The sequence below is a fragment of the Cupressus sempervirens genome, chromosome 6 (assembly GCF_028749045.1).
Source record: "Cupressus sempervirens isolate cs-2001-9-10 chromosome 6, ASM2874904v1, whole genome shotgun sequence".
Classification (NCBI taxonomy): Eukaryota; Viridiplantae; Streptophyta; class Pinopsida; order Cupressales; family Cupressaceae; genus Cupressus; species Cupressus sempervirens.
In genome coordinates, this window is record NC_143123.1 from 89,856,465 (window position 1) to 89,879,199 (window position 22,735).

General features: G+C 37.4%; 1 pseudogene; it reads left to right on the forward strand.

Annotated features, from left to right (window-relative positions):
* Positions 1-15,169: 15,169 nt before the first annotated feature.
* On the forward strand, positions 15,170-19,150 carry LOC149551337 (disease resistance protein RPS4B-like; annotated as a pseudogene).
* The last annotated feature ends 3,585 nt before the right edge of the window (positions 19,151-22,735 follow it).

The window sequence follows — 22,735 nt, forward strand, 5'->3', positions numbered from 1 at the left end:
TGGATGGAAACTACTAGTGGCAAAAAGAAAGTTTCCTAGGGAACGAGACTAATATTTTTACCATCATGTTCACAATTAATTAGGGCTTTGATTTGCCTCATAAATTATTTTCTATATTGTGTTCTAAAGTCTATCACAAATTTTATACAATTTATTTTTATTTACATTTTGAATTTTTTCATTGGGCAATAGCATTTTTGCATTTTTGTTCAAGTGGTTGTTTTTTATTTTTGCTAATTTCAAATTTTTTTTGCGATATTTTTAATATAGTTTCTAATATTTTTTATCTTCCATGTGTCATCATTGTCTCTTGGTGGTGGGTTTTATCATTTTACTAAGCAATCATGGAATTTAAGTAGCTTTTCCAAAAACTTTGTAGCTTTACCAATATTTTCAGAAGCTTGTTGTTTTTTGATGTGTTGTTTAGATGCAATACACCATGAAGAGAAAATGCATATAACTATGGTGAACATTTTAGAGGAAAAATGACATGAACATGTATCACATTTTGCAATATTCATCATTTTCTTGTTTTGAGTCGAACCTCCATATTTCTCTGACATTACAAGTTTGTTAGATCCTATATATCAAATTTTCATGTGATTCTTTAAATATATTTCCTTGAATTATTTTTTCATATTTTTGTTGTACTTCTCAAAGATGTTTCTAGTTATATCTTATATTTTATAGAAGTCATCTATTATTTGAAGTTCTTAATAAGTGACATTTTGGTTTAGATTAAGTTGTTTGTGATTTTATGTTTTCTATTTTTTCTAATTTATAATGATATTACAGTAAGTAACCCAAAGGTATCTATATTTTCTTCTAGGTTTCAAGAAATTCTCTGCATGGATGTCTCAAATGTGTTGTGAGAAGAGGATAGTGGTACTATAAATAAGATTCTTAGACTCATTTATAAGACATTGGAGAATTAGAAGGTTATAGATAAAATAACAAGTTAATTAACAAACCCTTTATCACCTACTAACATAAGGTCCACACACATGCCACACCCAATTTTAAGCTCATACTCTAACTTAAATCCACCTTGCATTGAGAAATACCACACATTATTTTTCCATAAGATCATTTTATGTTCAAGAAAATGTTCTAGAATGTATGATGGTTAGGAAGCTAGAACGAGAGAGGCATTTTAGTGTTTCTAACCAATTTTTGACTTAAAATGTAATTAAAATGAATAATTATGATAGTAGCATCAAATATTCATCTTCAAAGGATACACAAATGATTCACCTATTATCATAGCTTTCTCTCCCAAGTCAACCAGCCCTTTGGTACAAGGTAGAGATAGTTTTAGATAAATGAATTATTATTTGGTTGCCAAGAAAGAAATGGTTTGCTTATTTCTATCAATTTGTGCATTAAATGATTTTGATGGGGACACAACCCAAGAACAGAATGGACACAACAGAAAAAGGGAAAATTGTATTAACTGAAAAATAATCTAGTACATTCAGTACAGAGAAAGTAAACTTCAAAACATGCCCTAAGGGCTTACAATAGCATAAATGTGGAGATAATTTCTCCTTTCAGTACCTCCTCTCAAACTCCACTCCGAACTGCCTTTTACAATGCCAGAAATCTCCTTAAATAGACCCCGGAGGGTTAAGGACTAGGAATACATTCTAGAAAGTGCTAGTAGGCATCCGCTGACCAAATAGAAGGCTCCAAAAGCTGCGTTAGAAGTCGGCGCAAATCTAGAAGAATCCAGAAACGGTAATCAAACTTTCGGGAGGCATAACTTTTGAACCGTAGCTTCGATTGATGAACCGTTTACATTTTTGAAAAGGTCTCAAAGCGCTCTATAACCCTATGGACCGGATTCACTTGTCCCCCATTTTTTGGCCCTTTTCAAGGTCATTTAATGCCCCTAACATGACTTTGAAGAATTCTTAGGAGGTCTCCACAACTCAAAAAACTACAATAACTTTCAAATCGTGGGGCCTTTTGACTTGATTCTTTTTTTGGAATGCTCTAAATTACAATTACATTCATCTAGCCAATTTACACCTCCTAGTTCACCAAAATGATGGCTCAATTACATACTCCTATTTTTTCGAGATTTACACGAACACCGATAGTGGAATTGTGAGAGTTGGAACCTTTATTTGACCCAAATGGGTGTCCAAAAATGAAAACACATGAAATAGAAACTAAGTCTAAGTACATTTTTTTGGGTGACATAGGATTGCCCTTATACCTCTGGATGCTCCTGCATCAGACACCCAGGGTAGATTGAAAAGTGACCCTGTCACTTTATGAATTGCAGAGGAAATCCCAAATGGGAAACCTCGGCTGTTGAAAGCCAAGTGGAGTCCTCGATCGGTTGTCCTTTCCATTTGACCAAATACTCTTCATACTGCTTGTTTCTGGTACTCCTACCCACACGATGATCTAGAATGTCTTCTATCTCCTCCTTCTTAGAAGTAGGAATTGGACATTGCTCTAACACCAGCTCCTCATCTACACCATCATCATGATACTTTGTTAAGTTTGCAATGTTGAAAATAGGAGAAATGTGAACACTATCCGGCAGCTCCACCTCGTATGCATTTCCTGAGTCATATTTCTTTAGAATTTTGCAGGGGCCAAATTTCTTCATTTTTAGCTTGTTGTAAGTACCGACTGGAAATCTTTCTTTTCGTAAGTGCACCATGACTAGATCCCCTACTTGGAATTCCTTATTTCTTCTCCTTTGATCAACCCTAGCTTTATACTCTTGATTCATCTTGGTAATGTGTGCCTAAACCTCCTCATGTAGACGCTTGATATGTTCAGCAAATTCTTTCGCTTCAGCACTTGTCCTCTCCCCTCTCTCTATCTTCCTCAATTCTGGTGCAGTCCTTGGGCTATTCCCATATACAATTTGAAATGGTGATTTTCCAATACTCCTATTTATAGAGTTATTGTAAGAAAACTTTGCTTGTGGTAGAATCAAATCCCATCCCTTGGGCTTATCCCCAACTAAACATCTCAGAAAATTGCCCAGACTTCTGTTTCGCTGTCAGTTTGTGGGTGATGCGTGGAACTGAATTTCAAGTTTGTTCTCAACTTTTTCCACAATGTCCTCCAGAAATACCCCACAAATTTAGTATCTCTGTCAGAAACTATACTCCTTGGAAGACCATGTAGTCTTACCACCTCTTTGAAAAACAAGTCTGCAATATGGACAGCATCATGAGTTTTGTGGCATGGAATGAAATGTGCCATTTTGGAGAACCTATCAACCACCACGAATACTGAGTCATTACCCCTTTGTGTCCTTGGCAATCCAAGAAAAAAATCCATACTTATGTCCTCCCATGGCCTTGATGGAATAGGCAATGGCTGATATAGGCCAGTATTGTGACTAAACCCCTTGGCAACTTGACAAACCTGGCAACTCTATACAAACTTCTTCACATCCTGTAAAATTTGAGGCCAAAAATAATGTTCTCTAAGAATGGAAATGGTCTTATCTCGACCAAAATGTCCTGCCATCCCTCCACTGTGTTTCTCCTTAATCAGATTTTCCCTCATGGAACTCCTTGGAATGCACAATTGACTACCCTTGAACAACATGCCATCCTAAATCAGATAGTCTAACCACTTGGTTCTATCTACAGCAATAGGCTCTTTACAAGCTTTCCATGCTTCAAAAAAATCAAGATCCTCAGGGTACAAATTCTTGAGTTCATCAAACCCAACTACTTCAACCTGCATTACTGTAAGCAACAACTATCTCCTACTTAGTGCATCTGCAACCCTGTTAGATTTTCCACTTCTATGCTTCAACACAAATGTATAGCTCTGCAAGAACTTTACCCACTTCATATGCCTCTGATTCAATTTACCTTGGCTATTTAGGTACTGTAATGCCTGATGATTAGTATACAAAAAAAATTCCTTTGGAAATAAATAATGCCTCCATTTCTTTAAGGCTTGAACTATTGCATAGAACTCTTGATCATAAACAGAATACTTCTTCTTTGCATCATTCAATTTTTCACTAAAATATGCAATAGGCTTACCTTCTTGGCTTAATATAGCCCCAATAGCGCTACCATTGGCATCACAATCCACCTAGAAAACCTTTCTAAAATCTGGAAGTGCCAACATAGGTTGTTCTATTACCTTCTTCTTCAGCAATTCAAAACTTCTTGTAGCTACTGTAGTCCATTTTAACTCTTTTCTATCCCCTCTTATTGTATCAGTTAGGGGTGCACATATGCCACTGAAATTCTTAATAAACTTCCTGTAAAAACTAACTAGACCATGAAATGATCTTACGTCAGTAGCAGACCTTGGAGTAGGCCATTCCAAGATGGCTTTTACGTTCTCCAAATCCATTTTGAGACCTTCGGGTGATATAACAAACCCCAAATAGACTAACTCCCTTTTTGCAAAGATACACTTCTTCAGATTAATTAATAGTTTCTCTTCCCTTAGCCTTTCAAGGACACTACGAATATGCAGTAAATGTTCTTCCAAACACTTTCTGAAAATTAAAATATCATCCAAATAGACAATGACAAATTTTCTCAATAACTTCTTAAGTACCTCATTCATGAGCCGCATGAAGGTGGTTGGTTCATTCGTCAATCCAAAGGGCATGACAAACCACTCCTAAAGACCCTCCTTGGTCTTGAAGGCTGTTTTCCACTCATCTCCTTCTCAAATTCGTATTCAGTGATAACCACTCTTCAAATCTATCTTTGTGAAGTACTGAGCTCCACTCAAGTAGTCCATAAGATCATCCATCCTTGGCAAAGGAAATCGGTACTTGATGGTTATCCTATTTATAGCTCGAGAATCTGTACACATCCTCCACTCTCCATCCTTCTTTGGTGCGAGTACTGCAGGTACTACACATGGAATCAGGCTCTCTCAAATCAAGCCATTCCTCAACAGCTCCTAAACTTGTCTATTTAGCTCCTCTATTTCAGTAGGAGTCATCCTGTGAGCAGCCTTGTTAGGAAAACTAGCTCCTGAAATTAGATCTATCTGATGATTGATTTTCCTTACTGGTGGCAATCCATCTGGAACATTATCAAAAATAATATCTCCAAATTCCCCTAGTAAATTTGAAACTTCAAGTGGTATTTCACTACTACCTTCTTTATCTTTCCTAGGAATCAAAGCATAGCACATATGCTAATGTTTCATGCCATCTAAAAACTTCCTTCCATCAATAAGACAAATCCTAGCACTGCTACATACCTTTTCACCTTCCTTTTTCATGGGGTTCAATTTGTGGCGAACTCCATCCTTTGTCAGAGAGTATGTGTTTGCATGCCCATCATGTACTGCATGTCTATCAAACTGCCATGGTCTACCCAACAATAGATGGCAAACATCCATCAGAATGACATCACAGAGAACTTCATCATGGTAACTCCCAATTTTGAATTTCACTAAACATTGTTCACTTACTAGGACCTTATGATCATCTTTTACCCAAGCAATCCAATAGGGCTGGGGATGTTTCTCCCTCTTGAGCTTCAGCTTAGAGACCATCTCTTTTGATACCAGGTTATCAGTGCTACCACCATCAATGATCACGTCACAACATTTATCCTCACACTCGCATTTGGTACGAAACAAACTCCTTCATTGTCCTGGTTCAATCTCACCACTTAGTAGGACTCTTTCATTTACCAAGGTCTTTCCTCTTTCTGCATCCTCTGAATGTGATGATTGTGCATCCTCATCCACATGAGCAACCCTAGCTTGGCCCTCAGCTCTCCTATATGTCCTTCCTTTTCGTTGAGGGCATTCAAAGGCACGATGACCTTCTTCATTGCAATGGAAATAGGTACCATGGAAGCCTCCTCTTCCTTGTCCACGTCCTCTACCTCTTCCTCTCTAATTTCCAAAGTCTTGATCATGGGAGCGGTTGAAACCCTCATTCCTCTGGTTCCTGCTAGTACCCACATCTTCATTTTTCTTTTGGGTTTCATTGCAGCCTCCAGATGATCTACTGCTTCCCCTTCCTCCTTGATCGTGCCCTCTTTGTCTTCCTTCAAACCTTTTATTCAACGTCTCTTCAACTCGTAGGGAAAACTGGTATGCCTCTTCAACACTGGTCATTCTTACCAGACTTAATTCCTCATGGATGCTAGGTCGCAACCCACTGATATAACGAGCAACCTTCTCCTTATTTGCTTCTGCATGCCCCGCTCTAATCAAGAGTCAATAAAATTCCTCTATATATTCTTGGACTGATCTTCCTACTTGCTTTAACCCATGCATCTTCTCAAACAAATCAAGCTCGTAGTCCACAGGAATGAACTGCTTCTTCAATTTGTCCACCATGCAATCCCATCTTGTGATCTTCTCCTTTCCTCTTCTGTTTCTTTCCAATTGAACCTCTTGCCACCAGATTTTGGCATGGCCTTTCAGTTTGACCTTTGCAAACTTAACCCTATCTGGGTCCTTGATATCCTCATATTCAAAGTATTCTTCCAGTTCATTGATCCAATCGATCAACTCATATGGTTTCAGATTTCTTGAAAATACACCCACTTCAGTTGTAGTTCTTTTCCCAAACTTAGTAATGGCCCTAAAAAGCCTTTCCTCTGCATGATTCAGAACTTCCTCGTCAAATTCCCCTTCTGGTCCCGTTTCATCTTCTTCATTGTCATCTTCACTATCGTCACCTGCGGCAACATTTGCTCCTCTACGGAGCTCCTCTTGCAATGCCTGTACCTGCCTTTGGAGGGCTCTAACCTCCTCAGGATTAATAGCTCTAGCCCTTCCGCCATGCTCTCTTCATGGAGGCATCTTCTAACTCGAACCCACAACCACACAATCCTGGTGCAAACTGCCTCACAGTCGACGCTCTGTCTACACACTTAGGAAAACCAACTCTGATACCACTTGATGGGGACACAACCCAAGAATAGAATGGACACGACAGAAAAAGAGAAAATTGTATTAACTGAAAAATAAGCTAGTACATTTAGTACAGAGAAAATAAACTTCAAAACATGCCCTAAGGGCTTACAATAGCATAAATGTGGAGATAAATTCTCCTTTCAGTACCTCCTCTCAAACTCCACTCCAAACTGCCTTTTACAATGCCAGAAATCTCCTTAAATAGACCCTGGAGGGTTAAGGACTAGGAATACATTCTAGAAAATGCTAGTAGGCATCCACCGACCAAATAGAAGGCTCCAAAAGCTGCGTTAGAAGTCGGTGCAAATCTAGAAGAATCCAGAAATGGTAACCGAACTTCTGGGAGGCATAACTTTTGAACCGTAGCTCTGATTGACGAACTGTTTACATTTCCGGAAAGCTCTCGAAGCGCTCTATAGCCCTATGGACAAGCTTTTATCATCCCCCATTTTTTGGCCCTTTTTGAGGTCATTTAATTCCCCTAACCTAACTTTGAAGCATTCTTAGGAGGTCTCCACAACCCAAAAAATTGCAATAACTTTCAAATTGTGGGGCCTTTTGACTTGATTCTTTTTCTGGAATGCTCTAAATTACAATTACATTCATCTAGCCAATTTACACCTCCTAGTTCACCAAAATGATGGCTCAATTACATACTCCTATTTTTTTGAGATTTACACGAATACTGATAGTGGAACTGTGAGAGTTGGAACCTTTATTTGACCCAAATGGGTGTCCAAAAATGAAAACACATGAAACAAAAACTAAGTCTAAGTACATTTTTTTTGGTGACATAGGATTTCCCTTATACCTCTGGATGCTCCTGCATCAGATTTGGACAAATTTTTTCGTTATGTGAAACTTCATGCATTTGAAGGGGCTTGATGAGTTACTTTATTAATGAGATAAAGCACATTTTTGTCTCTCAATTTGGTTTAATATTTCTTGTGCTCTATTGTTCTAGAAATATTTTCTTGCCACCTCAATCATTTTGGAGACATATGGTTGCTTCATTTCAGAAAGAATTAAATACAATAGGTCAATTAAAAATAGTAGGTGCAATCCATGTTTTATAGGATTCAATATCAACTAGCATGATTTCCATAAGACAAACTATTTTTTTATTTGTAAGTTCATTTAACATCTATCTTGAAAGATGTGCTTAAAAAGACATTGATAATGAAAAATATATTTATTTGGTTATAAAGATAATGAAAATTACATTCATTCCAAGACTGCATAAGTTTGGTGGTTACGATTTACGTAAAACACTATGGATTAGGAGCAAGTTAAATTTCTATAGATCAAGTCTCTATTTTCGGATCACCAAGCTTGTCATTTATGAAGAATTGTTTACACTATCTAAACTTAAGTTTATAAAAATTGGTGAATTTTGTAGTCAATTTATTTGGTTTCAAGAATTGAATTACATAATTGGACTCTTTTATGCCTATACAATGTATCTTGTATAAAGAAATGATTGGAGTCAATTTATAAGAAAATGACCAAGCATGTGCAATGTTTTATCATGATTATCTATTCTTAGAATCTTGGTTGCAATAACACTATAGTTATCATGTAATTGACATAATTATTGTAGATATGTAGAATTGTGTAAGGATTTTCCTTAGAGAAAAATTCACCCAAGATCAAGGAGCACAAGCACAAGCACAACTATAGACCAAAGAGAATGATCAATATGATAATGCTCGCTATTATGTTAGAAGCATGTAGCATGTACATACACACTAGGAGACCCTGTATATAAAGGCCTGTAAGATGCATCTAGAATGTGTCCAGAATGTACTAGGAGATAAGCATGACAACTAAGCACACATCCTCCACAATAAGAGGATAACCATGATGAGGTGTCTAGAATGTTGTAGACACCATATGCTCAAATAATGTGTTAACTCCTAAGTGTAGACAACATGTGCATAATTAGTGTGCAAACTCCTATGTTGTCAACATAACAATTCACAAAAGTACACATACTCCTAGGTGACTAATAAATAAATAATAAAATATGCATTAACCTAAGTAAACTTGAGTAAATGTAAATAGTAATACTTATTTATACCAACATCCCCCCTTAAGTGCAACTTAGGGGATGCTCTTAAGCTTACATAATCTAGGATGAAATGCATGATGGGTCCCAGATACTAGGCCATGTTAGGTACCCATGTACACAATGCAATGCAATCTCTCGTAAAGCGAAGAAAGAGGGAAAACCTCATGGGAAAAACCATCCCCCAAAAAGAGAGATGAAAAACACATGATGTATGGATGGATGGAGTAATCAAGACTCTCCCATTACAACATACATCTAGTATATACAATAGAGAAAAATGAGAAGAGGAAGAGAGACAAGATAGGCTCCCCCCCCAAAGAAGAATGCTTGCTAGTGACTACACCGATGAAGAATTTGATCCAAGACTATAGAATGGTGTTCCTCCCCTTTGGAAGAAACAAGGCCATGGGTACAAATAAGATGCTTCCACTGTGTGTGGAAAGAATCCCATAGATAAATGATGTCTCTAAAACCTACTCAACTGGCTGAAGGACCAATCTCAAAGAACTATTTGTCTCCTCAGCTGATGAAGAAGCCCTCTATAACTGCAAATCATAAGTATCTATAATCACTTCAATTTGTGACAATCAATCATGTAGAGAATGAACAAGAGGGTTAGATTGAGCCCTTGTGACAACTGAAGAAGGTGTTTCTGCATCAAGAAGAAGAGGCAAGTCATCAATATTGTCCCCCAAATCTATCACTAAAACTAGACCTGGAAGACTGGATGTACCTTGTTGTGCTAGACCTATCATTGTGGCAATATATGTATGTGGACTAGACTGATATCATGAGCTCTCATTGCAATTTTTGATAGAACCCCATGTGTCTGAATCTATTGAAGCACTATCACTGGTGTCACTATCAGTTTCCACACAATATGATGTGCAGAGAGGATTAGAGGACAAGCTTGGTGATCTTTCCTCAAAGTGTACATCCTTCTTCACAAAGATCTAATGTGTCATAGGATCCATGAGCCTCTATGCCTTCACAACATCTTCATAACCAATGAAAGTACAAGGCTAAGGTGGCCATGCCTTGCATCCCCTAGAAGATTTGTTTTCCCATGTAGGACAACCAAAGACTCTAAAGTGTGTCACAATTGGTTTTCTGCCACACCATGCCTCAAAAGGAGTCTTTCCATCTAAGGCATGATGAGGAGACCTATTTAGAATGTGAGTGGCACTAGAGATTGCTTCAACTTCAAGTGATGGATCTAGAGACTTGGCCTGTATCATGCAACTTGCCATGGACTTAAGAGTACAAATCCTCAAAGCTACAACATCTGTCTTGTGTAGACTGAATGTTGGTGGATTCTAAAGATCAATTTCCTTAAGTCTACAAAGTATGTAGCGACCCTGGCTGACTATTGTTACTATAAAAGGCCCTACTAATACCATGTGAACCATCTGAAGAACAATTGGTACTCTTGAAGACTTCCCTTTATGTAAATTCTCCTTCGGATGCATATCCACTATACTTGTTGAGCATTCACCTATGGAAAAGTTTATTTTGGGTAGACCTTTGACCATTCTCTTTGTGCAAAGTTGCTAAAGATAGTAGAAGGAAAGATGTCCATACCACTCATGCCATAATTTGATTGTTGAATTGGATTGAATTAGCAAGGCCTATGAAGGAGAGTTGGGCAAAAAATGGGAGAAAGAATACAATCTTTTGTCACGATTCACTTTCCCCACTGGAACCAATGAGTCATCTTTCAAATTGTGCACCTATACTAAGTCTGGAAGGAACTCAACTCTATGTCCATCTCCAAGGTGAGTGATTTCGTAAAACAAGAGGAGATTAGAACTTAGGTTTGGAACATAGAGAATATCTTGAAACTCTCCATTTTCCATCTCAATGTTTCCTTTCCCTTCAACTTTCATTTTGGCATCATCTCTGATGAAGATGTGCAATACCTTTGACTGCTTCAATGAAGAAAAATCCTCCTTTGAAGAACCCATGTGATAGGAGGCACCTGAGTCAAGAATCCATTCCTTTGAAGAGTTTGAATTTTCCATGAGTGCTTGCCCTTTTCCCTTTGAATCTAAAGAAGACCCTTTATCCTTGTAAGCATTAGGCAATGGAACATTATGTTTCTTCATGATGTTGGTCAACTCATCAATCTTTTTATGATAACACTCATGTTCTTCATGACCCAATTTCTTGCAATAGGCACACTTTTTCTTCTCCTTATTGTTGTCCCCCTTCTTATTGGAATTTGAGGAAGACTTGCCTTGTTGATTGGATTGTGGTGTTGTCTTTTTGGCATCCTCTAATTTGTTCTTCCATTTCTTATTCTTACCCTTTCCTTTATTTGAAGACTATCCAACTGAATTTTGAGAACCCTCATTATTGGCCACCAATGCTTTAGACTTAGGTGAATTGAGAATCCTCATTGATATCAACTTCTTTTCTTCTCTATCCAAAAGATCAACATATTCATCAGAGGAAACTTTCTTTTAGGTAAACCCTAATGTAGTCTTTGAGGTGTTATAAGAAGAAACAAATGTGGAATACTTTGATGGCAGCTTATTATGAATAAGATAGATCAACTTGTCATCTTTGATAAGGTTCCCACAATTAGTAAGGTTTGTCCTTAGTTCATTCACTTGAATGATGAAATCCTATATAGAATCAAATGACTTAGGATCTAAGGAGACAAGCTCATCTTCAATTTTGAAAACATCCTTTTCAGACACTTTATCATATAGGCTTTTGAGGGTATCCCAAACTTGCTTGGATGTAAAAGACTTCCTAATGTAATACATGATCTTGTCATCAACCCCCAAACATATATCACCTAGGGTTTTCCTATCCATTGCCTCCCAAGCTTGAATATCACTTGTTGATACATTATCACTTGTTGGTTTAGGAAGGTTACCATCTATATATTGTGAAACTCTATTATGCATGAAGTGACACCACATTTTGATGGACCATGTAGCATAGTTATGAGGAGTTAATTTAGGAAACTTAAAATTTCCCATGATGCATAAAAAGAAAGAAAACTACAAAAAGAAGAACACAACACCAAGAACACCCCCTCTTTTTCACTAAATCAAGAAACTCCTATAAAAGAGATGCTTTTGGCACTTTATAAGTTGTGTGATTTCAATGGCCACTTACCAATTTTGGCTTTTGTGGACTTCTAATTTTTCTTTTTACAACCAATCTAGAACTTTATAATGTGCTACAAATTTGAAGTAATACAAAGTAAAGAAAGACCCTATTTTTGAAAGTGACACTTTTGTTGACACAACCCTACTATTTGATTGCAGATATGGAAAGTAGATGAAAAATAACACACTTTAAAAAAAAGGAACCTATGTTCAAGTCCAGATGTGCCCGTACAGAGCAATTGAAGTTGCAAAATGTAGGATTGGACAGGTATAGTCGCAAAAAGGATGCAATTTCTAACAAATTCATGCACCAAAACTAGAAAAAAGATGCACCACTAAAAAGTTTAGGAAATTCTAGCCAAAATCAAAAAAATTGCACTTGATTTGGAGTTCGGATGACTAAGATATGGCCTCCCAAATTCAGATTGTAAATTCAAAAATCAATCTGAAGAGAGTTTGCATCAGCAAAAGATGGGGTTAAATTTGATAGTCATATGGTTGTTGTAAAAGTTTAAATTTTCCCTAGAATGACAGTCAGATAGCTGTCAAATTTAGGCTTAGGAATTGGATGATGTCAGCAAAAATTCTACCTATGATGATGTCAGCATTGTATAGAATTGTGCGGTTTGCCACATGTCATGTATGGCCTCTCAACTGGAAAAATTACTAGGTGGTGATTGTATAGGCTGACGTGTCAGTGACTATACATGCAGGTGGCTGACTGTGTTGTACATCAAAGCCGAACTATCAATTGCTGACATGGCTCAATTTTATTTGCCCACATGGCATGTTGTTTTGAGGGTCGTAGGTTGCATGTGCAGTTATGATATGTACGTGTGTCACTACGAAGTTGACACACGTTGGGCCTAGAAGATTTGCTAGCACTGCAGGATTGGTCCGCATGTGTGAGGACTACGTAGTGTTTGTGCATAGTTGGCATGCATTGTAAAACTTGCAGACTGCTGGTATTGTATATTTTTCATCAAAGAACCTTGTGATGATGCTAAAAAGATTTGTGCGGTGCGGAGGTAAATTTGTGAGTGTCAGAGTAGTTTGATACGGCGCCAAGGATAACTTAGCAGGCATTGGATTCCTTAAACAAAATCCCACATTGAGTGGGTGAAGCGAACGTGGGTTGTATAACAAGAATGCCATGGGATAGTGTAATAAAAAGGGTCATTGGTTGGATTATGTGCAATTTCCGATAGATGAGTGCCCATCCGCCGATTTAGAATGTCGAATGTTAGATTTGTAGAATGGCCTGGTAGATTGTTGAAACCCAATTTGCAGTACGACCTAATGGATTGTTGAAGCCAGATTATTCAGAGGCCCGCCGATTAAATAAATTATCTGTAGGGTCGGGGTGTGACTACCCGATTTTGCAAAAAAAAATTTCCCTGCTAGCCCGACTAGGTGTAAAAAAAATTTGAAAATAAAATTTGAAAAAATAATGGTAGAGATGAAATTAATTCAGATCTAAAACAATTGAAATGTGTAGATCGAATAGATCAGACCTGATTTGCAAATCGGTGGCTTCAGGTGCTAGTTTGCAAAAACAAATTTGCCTCATAATCGACTTTAGCTCAACATAGGCAAATTTATAGCCGATTTTCACCGAATTGACATTCCAAATTTAATGGCTAGCGCAAATCTGGCTCTAGACGCTCCCAATTTTGCAAATTCTCCAGATTCAGGTTGAGGTGCTGAAGCAACTCTGGTATCGAATGACTATGTGTAGAGAATCTCCCCAAGCTCTAATACCATGTAAGAATTTGTCGTAGAGCAAAATTCACCCAAGATCAAGGAGCACAAGCACAACTGTAGACCAAAGAGTATGATCCGTATGATAATGTTCACTATTATGTAGGAAGCATGTAGCATGTACATACACACTGGGAGAGCTTGTATATAAAGGCCTTTAAGATGCATCTAAAATGTATCTAGAATGTACTAGGAGATAAGCATGACAACTAAGCACATATCCTCCACAGTAAGAGGATAAGCATGATAAGGTGTCTAGAATGTTGTAGACACCATGTGCTCAAATAATGTGTTAACTCCTAAGTGTAGACAACATGTACATAATTGGAGTGCAAACTCCTATATTGTTAATCCGACAACTCACAAGAGTACGCATACTCCTAGGTGACTAATAAATAAATAATAAAATATGCATTAACCTAAGTAAACTTAAGTAAGTGTAAATAATAAATACTTATTTACACCAACAAATTGATATTATAATTAATGGTCTAAACATGAGACATGGCTTGACAAATTAGGATTTAGCATATGGAAGAACATGTCCTCCAAAAAAAAGAGTAAAGAACAAATTATTTTGCACCCACCTACTAAAGACAAGAACAATAGATTTTGAATATTAAAATTTAAAACAAAAATTACAAACAAATAAAATTTTGACCATTAAACATTTCAACTTCTCTCATATTAATTTTTATATCATTTTATATTAGTATTATAAAAACCCAAAATTCATGACCACTGCTATAAATTTTAAAGATTAAATTACAAAACTTATAAATCAAGCTAACTTAAACTACACGCAAGGTGCTGGTTAAGCCCAGCCGGATCTGTCTTTGAAAGGAAGCTTTTGTCGATCTGACGACTGCAACTACTTTATTCCAACAACTCACCTAAACCCTCCTTTGAACAAGTCTCCGCCTGTCTAATTACTAAGCATTTTCCCTATTTGGCCACCCTGTCTACACAGGCTTGAATTCAACTTTCATTTTCGGTTTAGTCCATCGCTTGTTTCCACGAAGAACCACACCCACCTTTGCCTTTGTGCGGGTCTAAATTATTAAGCATTTTCTTTGCTGGATGCTGCCCGTCTTTCGTACAGACCGGCCTTGTCTATTTTCCAGCCATTTCCCCTGTTCTGCCGTGTCATCTATTTAATTCATTTACGCTTGCTCTCTCTTTCACATAAACTCGTCTTCTGCATTCATTAAATCCTACCCATCCTGCTCTTTCTTTCTATTTTTTGTATATCCCATCTGTTCGACTCTTTCTTTTTATTTTTGTAAAATCAGAGATTTAATGCTTTCTCTCACCATCAATGGCCTCGTCTTCATCATCATCTCACCAGCAAAATCAGAGATTTAATGCTTTCTCTGGAATAGAATCTGATGGCAAAAGAAGAAATGCCTCTGAATCTTCAACACTGTTCGATGTGTTCATCAATCACAGAGGCCCTGATGTCAAACTCAGTCTCGCTACCCAACTTTACGACTCCCTCAAGGAGATAGGCATCCGAGCATTTCTTGATTCCAAAGAGAAAGAACTTGGGGAGTCGTTTCCCTCTACCATTGAGACCGCTATTAAATCTGCAAAAGTGCATATCGCCATTTTCTCTAAAGGATATGCAGAGTCAGCTTGGTGTCTGGCTGAGCTGGTTATTATGTCACAAACCAAGGCCAAGATTATTCCCGTGTTTTATCAAGTCCAGCCGTGGGAACTCCGCTTCATAGAAAAGGGAGAGTATGGCAAAGCATTCAGTAAATATGAAAAAGAGAAGAGGTACTTGGAGAAGCTTCCAGAGTGGAAGGAAGCACTTCAATCCATGTCATTTGTGGCTGGCGAAGAATTTAACGGGTAAGATTTATGTGGTTTATGTAGGTAGGAGTTTATTTCTCCATGCTTTTCTAACTGAATGTTTGTGAATGAATGTTGTAATTAGATCTTTTGAAGTCGAGAAACTTATGGATGCATGTTATACGATGTGCACTCATTTTATACATGAATGTAATTGAAATCAGATCTAGGTGTGTGGAATAAAAGGAAATTATTTTCTGCTGCAGCAGAGTTGTGTGTGCGTTTTATTCTTTTGAATTGTGTATGCTCTGTTTTGGAGTTGTCTTTCCCTGTTCTCAGAGCTCCTAGTTTCGGCAGTTATTTTTTTGTGATTATTTTTCAATTTCATAAATAATTAACTGTTTTCTCATGCTTTCTTTTTCATTTTCTGATCTATGTTCAGTGAATGCAAAAACATAATAGCAGCAGTGCAAAAAGAAGTACGAAAGAAAACATGTTTACATGTTGCCACATATCCAGTAGGTCTTGACAATCTCGTGGAAGATTTTCAGAGCCGGTGCCTTAATGATCTTATACAGGATTTTGAAAATCAATGTGGACTTGAAGAAGGGAAGTGTAAGTCTAAGGTTGTTGGGATTTTTGGCATGGGTGGCTGCGGCAAGACAACGCTTGCCAAAGAGTTGTTCAATCGAAAGAGCTCAAATTACTGTAAAGCAAGTTTTTTGTTTGATGTGCGAGAAGCTCATGTGACAGGCAGATTACCTTCTTTGCAAGAGAAGCTTCTCAAGGATCTCTTCCAGGACAAAACTCTCAATCCTACAAGTACAGAGGAAGGAATGGGCTATCTCAAAGATCATCTACAAAGAAGCCCTGATGTAAGCGTTCTCATTGTTGTGGATGACATCGATCATGTGGAGCAATTAAATGCTCTAATGATCATGGACATCTTAAATAAATTTTGCAATATTCTGGTAATTGTTACAACTCGTGATGTTGGAGTGCTTATAAGGGCAGGGATTAGTGACGGTTATAATCTAAAAGGAATGGATAGAAATAATGGGAGAGAACTATTTTGTTGGCACGCCTTCAACCAACCTTATTCATCTAACGAGTATGATATGCTAGTTGAGGCCTTTTTAGAGGTGTGTGGAGGTTTGCCTTTGTCTCTCCAAGTTCTGGGCCGACATGTCCATGGTAAACCACATAGTTTTTGGGAGTCAGCATTAATTCAAGTGCAGAAGACATTACCTCGGGATGTAAAGCACAAACTAAAAATAAGTTTTGATGCTTTGAGTGGTGAAGAAAAACAGATTTTTATGGATATTGCCTTTTTTTTCACTGGCACGCCAAAGGAATACATAGCTGAAAGAGTATGGGAGGGTTCAGGTTGGAACGCTCAACATTCACTGGAAATGCTCATAGATAAGTGTCTTGTAGAGGAGGCAGAGATTTGGGAGATTTGGGAATATGGGAAGCCTGCATTGAGAATGCATGACCACCTGAGGGACTTGGGAAGAGAAATGGCAGCGGAGCTCAGCAGTCCTCTTCGCTTGTGGCGTCCTCAAGATCTACAATATTTGGTATACTTTTAACCCTTCAACATTTCTTCTTATTGTGCTATTGCAAATATTAACGCTTTGGAATTGAAAATTAACCTGCTTGTGTGTATGTAGGAATCAATGGGTTTGAAAAATATCCTGGCCAAAAGCGATCTCAGGTGTTTCCATTCCATGTTTGATGAATCTATGGGTTGTAAAGTAAAATTCTTTGTAGGTCAACCAGATATTTGTCTTGAGAAGTCAACTTCAGTACTATGGCTCAAGCTTAAGGGCAAAGAAGGGGGCATTCCTTCATGGGTTTCTCTACAATACGTGCAGTGTTTGATAATCATATATGGACGACTCAAAACGTTGTGGGAGAATCCCATACAGGTATTTTGATATTTTCATTCTTTTCATTCATTTCTTTAAGGTCGTTTCCGACCAATTTTCAAAAATCATTGAAAACTTCAAAAAAAAATTATCTTGAACTTCAGGCACCCTTCCAGTTGAAAGAACTTAAGATTAGCTTTTGCTCAGAGCTTGAGGAGCTAAGTCTTGCACATCTGAGTTGCCTGGAAGAAATTCTAATTGTAGAATGTTATCATTTGAAGAGTGTGTCAGGACTATCAAATCTTATAAAGCTTGTTCGGTTGAATATTAGTGAGTGCCCAGAGCTTGAGGAACTGAGGCTTGAACATCTGAGCTGCCTGAAATATATCTCAATTGATGAGTGTAGTCAATTGGAAAGCGTGTCAGGAATACATGATCTTGCAGAGCTGGTAAAATTGGAAATTGATTCTTGTGATAAACTAGAGTTTGAGTGCTTGCGTCTCAGTGGCATGAGATGTTTGGAAACTATAATACTTGACGGAAGTGTGAAGGTGAAACATTTTGAGGTGGATAATTGTCAAAATTTGAAAATAATAAAGTACGGATTTGAAGACGAGGAAGGATCTTCGCTGCAATTTGTAAATTCAAATTGCCTGGTGAGGGTTATAATAAATGGATGCGGGGAGTTCAATTGTCTTCGACTGATTAATTGCCAGAATCTGAAAACTGTGTCGGGTAACTTGGAGATTGGAGAGTTGAAAGTTAGAGGCTGTCCTGAGGTTGAGGAGCTGCCAACATTTTCCTGTTGAAAGTTACAGAACATCACGCTTCCAACAAGACTCTTCTGAGAACCTGCGGAACATGGCAGATATTGAAGAATTGCAAGTGAAAAAATACATGGTACTCTATGGTTGCAGCAATGTACTAATACGGAATTCCATTGGTAACTTCAAGGTAATACTATCGACACTCATTTTTAACAGGCAATCGTAAATCTAATTTTGATGTGAGTTTTATTACTTTCATTATTGAAATTCAGCTCCGTTTCGGGCATTGGTTCCGACAAGATAGGGATATATTTTGGGCAGTGACGTTGGAGTTGGTCTGTGAATAAAAAGAATTATCCAGGAATGCTGTTTGAACTGACAATGTTTTGTCTTCTATTTCAGAATGTCCCACGGGAGAGCATTGTGATTGGAAGACCAGTGGGTGGAGTGGAGTCGGGTTTAAAGGAATATCTATTTACAATAGCTGATAGAGTCATCAAACATAGAGCCGACAACAGTGATGAAGAAGAGGAAGGATTGGAGGACACCGACGAAGAAGGGGAAGGATGGACATGTATTTTATGTTGCCTAGTTGTGTTCGATAGCAGTACTTCCCTAGAGGGCATAAATAAAAACATATATAAACACATATATGGATGGGAGAATTATAGCGACATTTATTTGCTTCACGGAGAATGGATAATTACAATTATAGGACCTGGTTCTATGGCGTTGTTCGCAATTGAAGAGGATCTAAAGAGGCATGAAATAGCGAAGAAGGCGTTTAGGATAGAGGTCAGAGAAGACGAAAAGTGGAAAACTATGCGGATTTTACATAATATTGTTGATAATCTACTTGAATTATGAATGGAAGTTTTTAAGCTACATTGTTATGAATGAAATTGTATCATCTGATTTTCTATTTATATAACTAAAATAATATGAAGTATCTTTGCTTTTTATATATTTAATGATAAATATATATTTCTTGAATTTTTTCAATGAAAGAAAATATTTTCTTTTAATAAGAGAAAAAATTAATGGAGAATTAAATTTATTTCTTAATTATATATTTTTTCCTTTTCATTTTGGTGTTTCTTCCTAAAAGCTTATCTTTTCATAGTGTAACTCATCTTATATTCACCTTAGCACAAACTCCTGCCCATACATTTTAGATCTAATTTTTGAATTGATCTTTATAGATATAACAAAATGTATATTCATTTTTATTTTTCCTCAATTATTTACTTTAGGTTGTTGCTTGCCCTTCTAAACATTAGACCCTACAACATACAGTTACTTTCATTATGCATTATCATATCATGGTATTTTATACCTGACCCCAATTTATAATTTTGTTGACATATTTTTGCAATTTTTCAAGGTGATACCATTGTTTGTGTTTCTATTATAATATTTTCATTTAAGAATGACAACTTTTCTCTCAATGGAAAAATTATGAGTAAACATTATTTTCCTTTGGTTAGAGTTTTAATTATCACACTTCCTTCTTTATGGAGCATCCTTCCATCATTCTTTGGAGGTGTAATTAAATATTTACTAACTAGAGCACCCTTAAATATTAAAAATCTCTCTCTCTCTCTCTCTCTCTCTCTCTCTCTCTCTCTCTCTCTCTCTCTCTCTTGTAAACCCTATAACCACTCTCGTAAACCCTATAACCATAAGCCCTAGACCCTATAACCTTTCTCCATTTTTGCCTACTTTATCACTCTTTCTATCTCTCTCCCTCTTTTTCTCGCCACCCATCTCACTCCCTCTCTTTCTACCTTCCCTCCTAACTAACTCTCTCCTTATTTCCCTTCTCTCCCTATTTCCCACCTCTCACCACTTCTCCCTCTCCCTCCTTGTCTCTTCCCCTCTCTCGCTTTGTCTCCCTCTCTCTATTTTCCTAAGCCATCTTTTGTAAACCATAAATCCTTACACTCTTTTTTCCTTCTCCATACCTCTTCCCCTCCCTTTCACTATTTTCTTCCATGCCCAATCTCCCCCACTTTCTCTCTAGCCTTCCCCCTCTCTCCTTTCTCATCTCTCACTTGCTCCCTATTTACCTTCCCTCCAAATTCCACACCTCTCCCCTACCTTTCCCCCATCTCTCTCTTCCCCCTAAACCATAAATCCTATCTAATCTCAAAAACCTAAACACTTTAACCATAATCTCTAAACTAGATATACTAGTCCTTAAAACCTCAAACCTAGAACCATAAAACCTGAGCTTTAAAGAATCCCTTCTCTTCTCATAAACCATATGTATGTCCTAAACTCTAAACATATTGTACCAATATTTCTCTCTCTTTCATCATCTTTCAATCTCTCCCTCTTTCCCTTCTCTTCCTCCTTTCCACCTTTCTCCCCTTCTGCCCTATCTCTAAACCTAAACCCTTTCTCTCTTAATTTCTATTCCCTCTGTATTTTCCACTCCCTCCCTCTTTCTTAGCTCTCTCCCCTATATTCGTCTCCCTTTCATCTCTCCCTTTACCCACTCTCTTACTCTCTCCCTAATAGATGTAAGGGAGAGAACAAAGGAGAGGAAATAAAAAAGATAAAGAGAGCGCTAAGTAGAGAGAGTGAGATGTAGATAGGGATTGACTAGGAGAGAGGGGGGATGTAAAGAGGAGATAATGAGAGAAGGGTATAAATAGTAAGAAATAAATAGAGTAAAGATAGAGATATAGAAGGAAAAGACCTAGATCCTAGGAACTTAGCAGTAAGAGATAAAGTTGAAAGAGATAGAGAGTAATGTGAGAGAGATATGGTTAATGAAATAGGGAGGGAGGGGCAAAGATGTAGATATGAAGGGAGTGAGAGACCTATGGATAAAAATATAGAGGATGGGATTGACAAATCATAATTGAGAGAATGATAGAGATTGGAAAGAAAAAAATAAGAGAGGGAAAGAGATGAATTGATAGGGAGAGAGAAAATCATAAATTTGGAAATAAGGGGGGGAGAAAGTAATGGTGGGATATATATAACTTGATGCAAGAGCATCCTAGGTTGCCTTGTAATCCTTCACTTTTGTTCTTTCTACTAGATGCTACCAAGTTATCCTTCATTTGCCTTGTTTTAGTGGATGTTGAGCTTCCTAGTTGTTGCCAAGTGTTCTTTGGTTGCCAAGTTCGTTTTGTTGCCAACTGATCTTTTGTTTCTGAGTTGGTGTGGTTGTCAAGTGATCTTTGGTTTCCAAGTTTGTGTGGTTGTTGAGTGATCTTTGGATGTCGAGTGTTAGTATTTTGTGAAGCCTTTATTTATGGACTTGTCTATGTATGGTTCCAATTTGGACTGACCTTGTACGCATTTAATTTCATTATTGGTAGTTAATATTTGATGTGAGCCAACTTGTGGCCTTGCATGCATTTAATGTTAGATTTAATTTTGTGATAGGCTGACCTATAGCCACACAAGTATTTAAGGATGTCTAGGATTGAGTTTTAGAAAAGAAGAATGGAGAGAATAGGAGTAAGATTTTGAAGTTGGATCATCGAAGATTGTAATTGAACTGATACATGGTCATAACCCAGAAGGCCTTACAACTGGGCATCTAATGGATCTTTGAATGAATATATAAATGAAGGAATTTTCTTTCTCTATCTCCTGAGTTGGTTATATTTGTCATTATTTATGTTGTGTTAACTCTGTGTAGGTGGTTGGGATACCTGGGTGTGCCTTTGGCCCTAGTTCTTCAGCCCTCCCTACGTTAGGTGGTATTAGAGCCTGAGGTTCATCCTTGCGATTGGATTGTGTAGAACCCTAAGTGAATTTGGTTGTGGGTAGCACATATAAGGATTTGGCCTATGAATTGTAGAGGGTTACAATCTTGTAGGAACCTGATTTGTAAAGATGGTTCAAGGTAGAGGAAATGTTGATAATGCAATTTTAGATATGTTGAGACAAATTGCGGCTAGATTAGGTGTTGTAGAGATATCCCAAAGGAGAGGAGCACATCTTGATGATGTACATGATGATGAAGTAGTAGCACCAAACCCTAATCCAAAACCTAAAGAAGACCACGATGAAGCAAGGTTGCTGAGAGTTTTGTCCCGGGAAAATTCAAAGCCTACTGTAGAAGTTGTTCCTTATGATGGAAAATTGGATACCAATGTTGTGTTGGATTGGGTCTCTTATATGGAGAAGTTCTTTGAGTATGAAAACACTCCTGGTAATAGGATGGTGAAAATTGTAATTACAAGGTTGAAAGGTCATGCCTCACTGTGGTGTGAGCATTTGCAAACTGATAGACAAAGGAGTGCAAAGGAGAAGATTAGAACTTAGGTGAAAATGGTGAACAAGGTAAAGAAAAAATTCCTTACTGCTGATTACCAAGTTAACTTGTTGAGAAAGATGCAAAATTTGAGACAAAGGGATATGACTATGAAGGAGTATACTAAAGAATTATACAAGTTGGACATCAGATCTAGGCATGTGGATGATGAT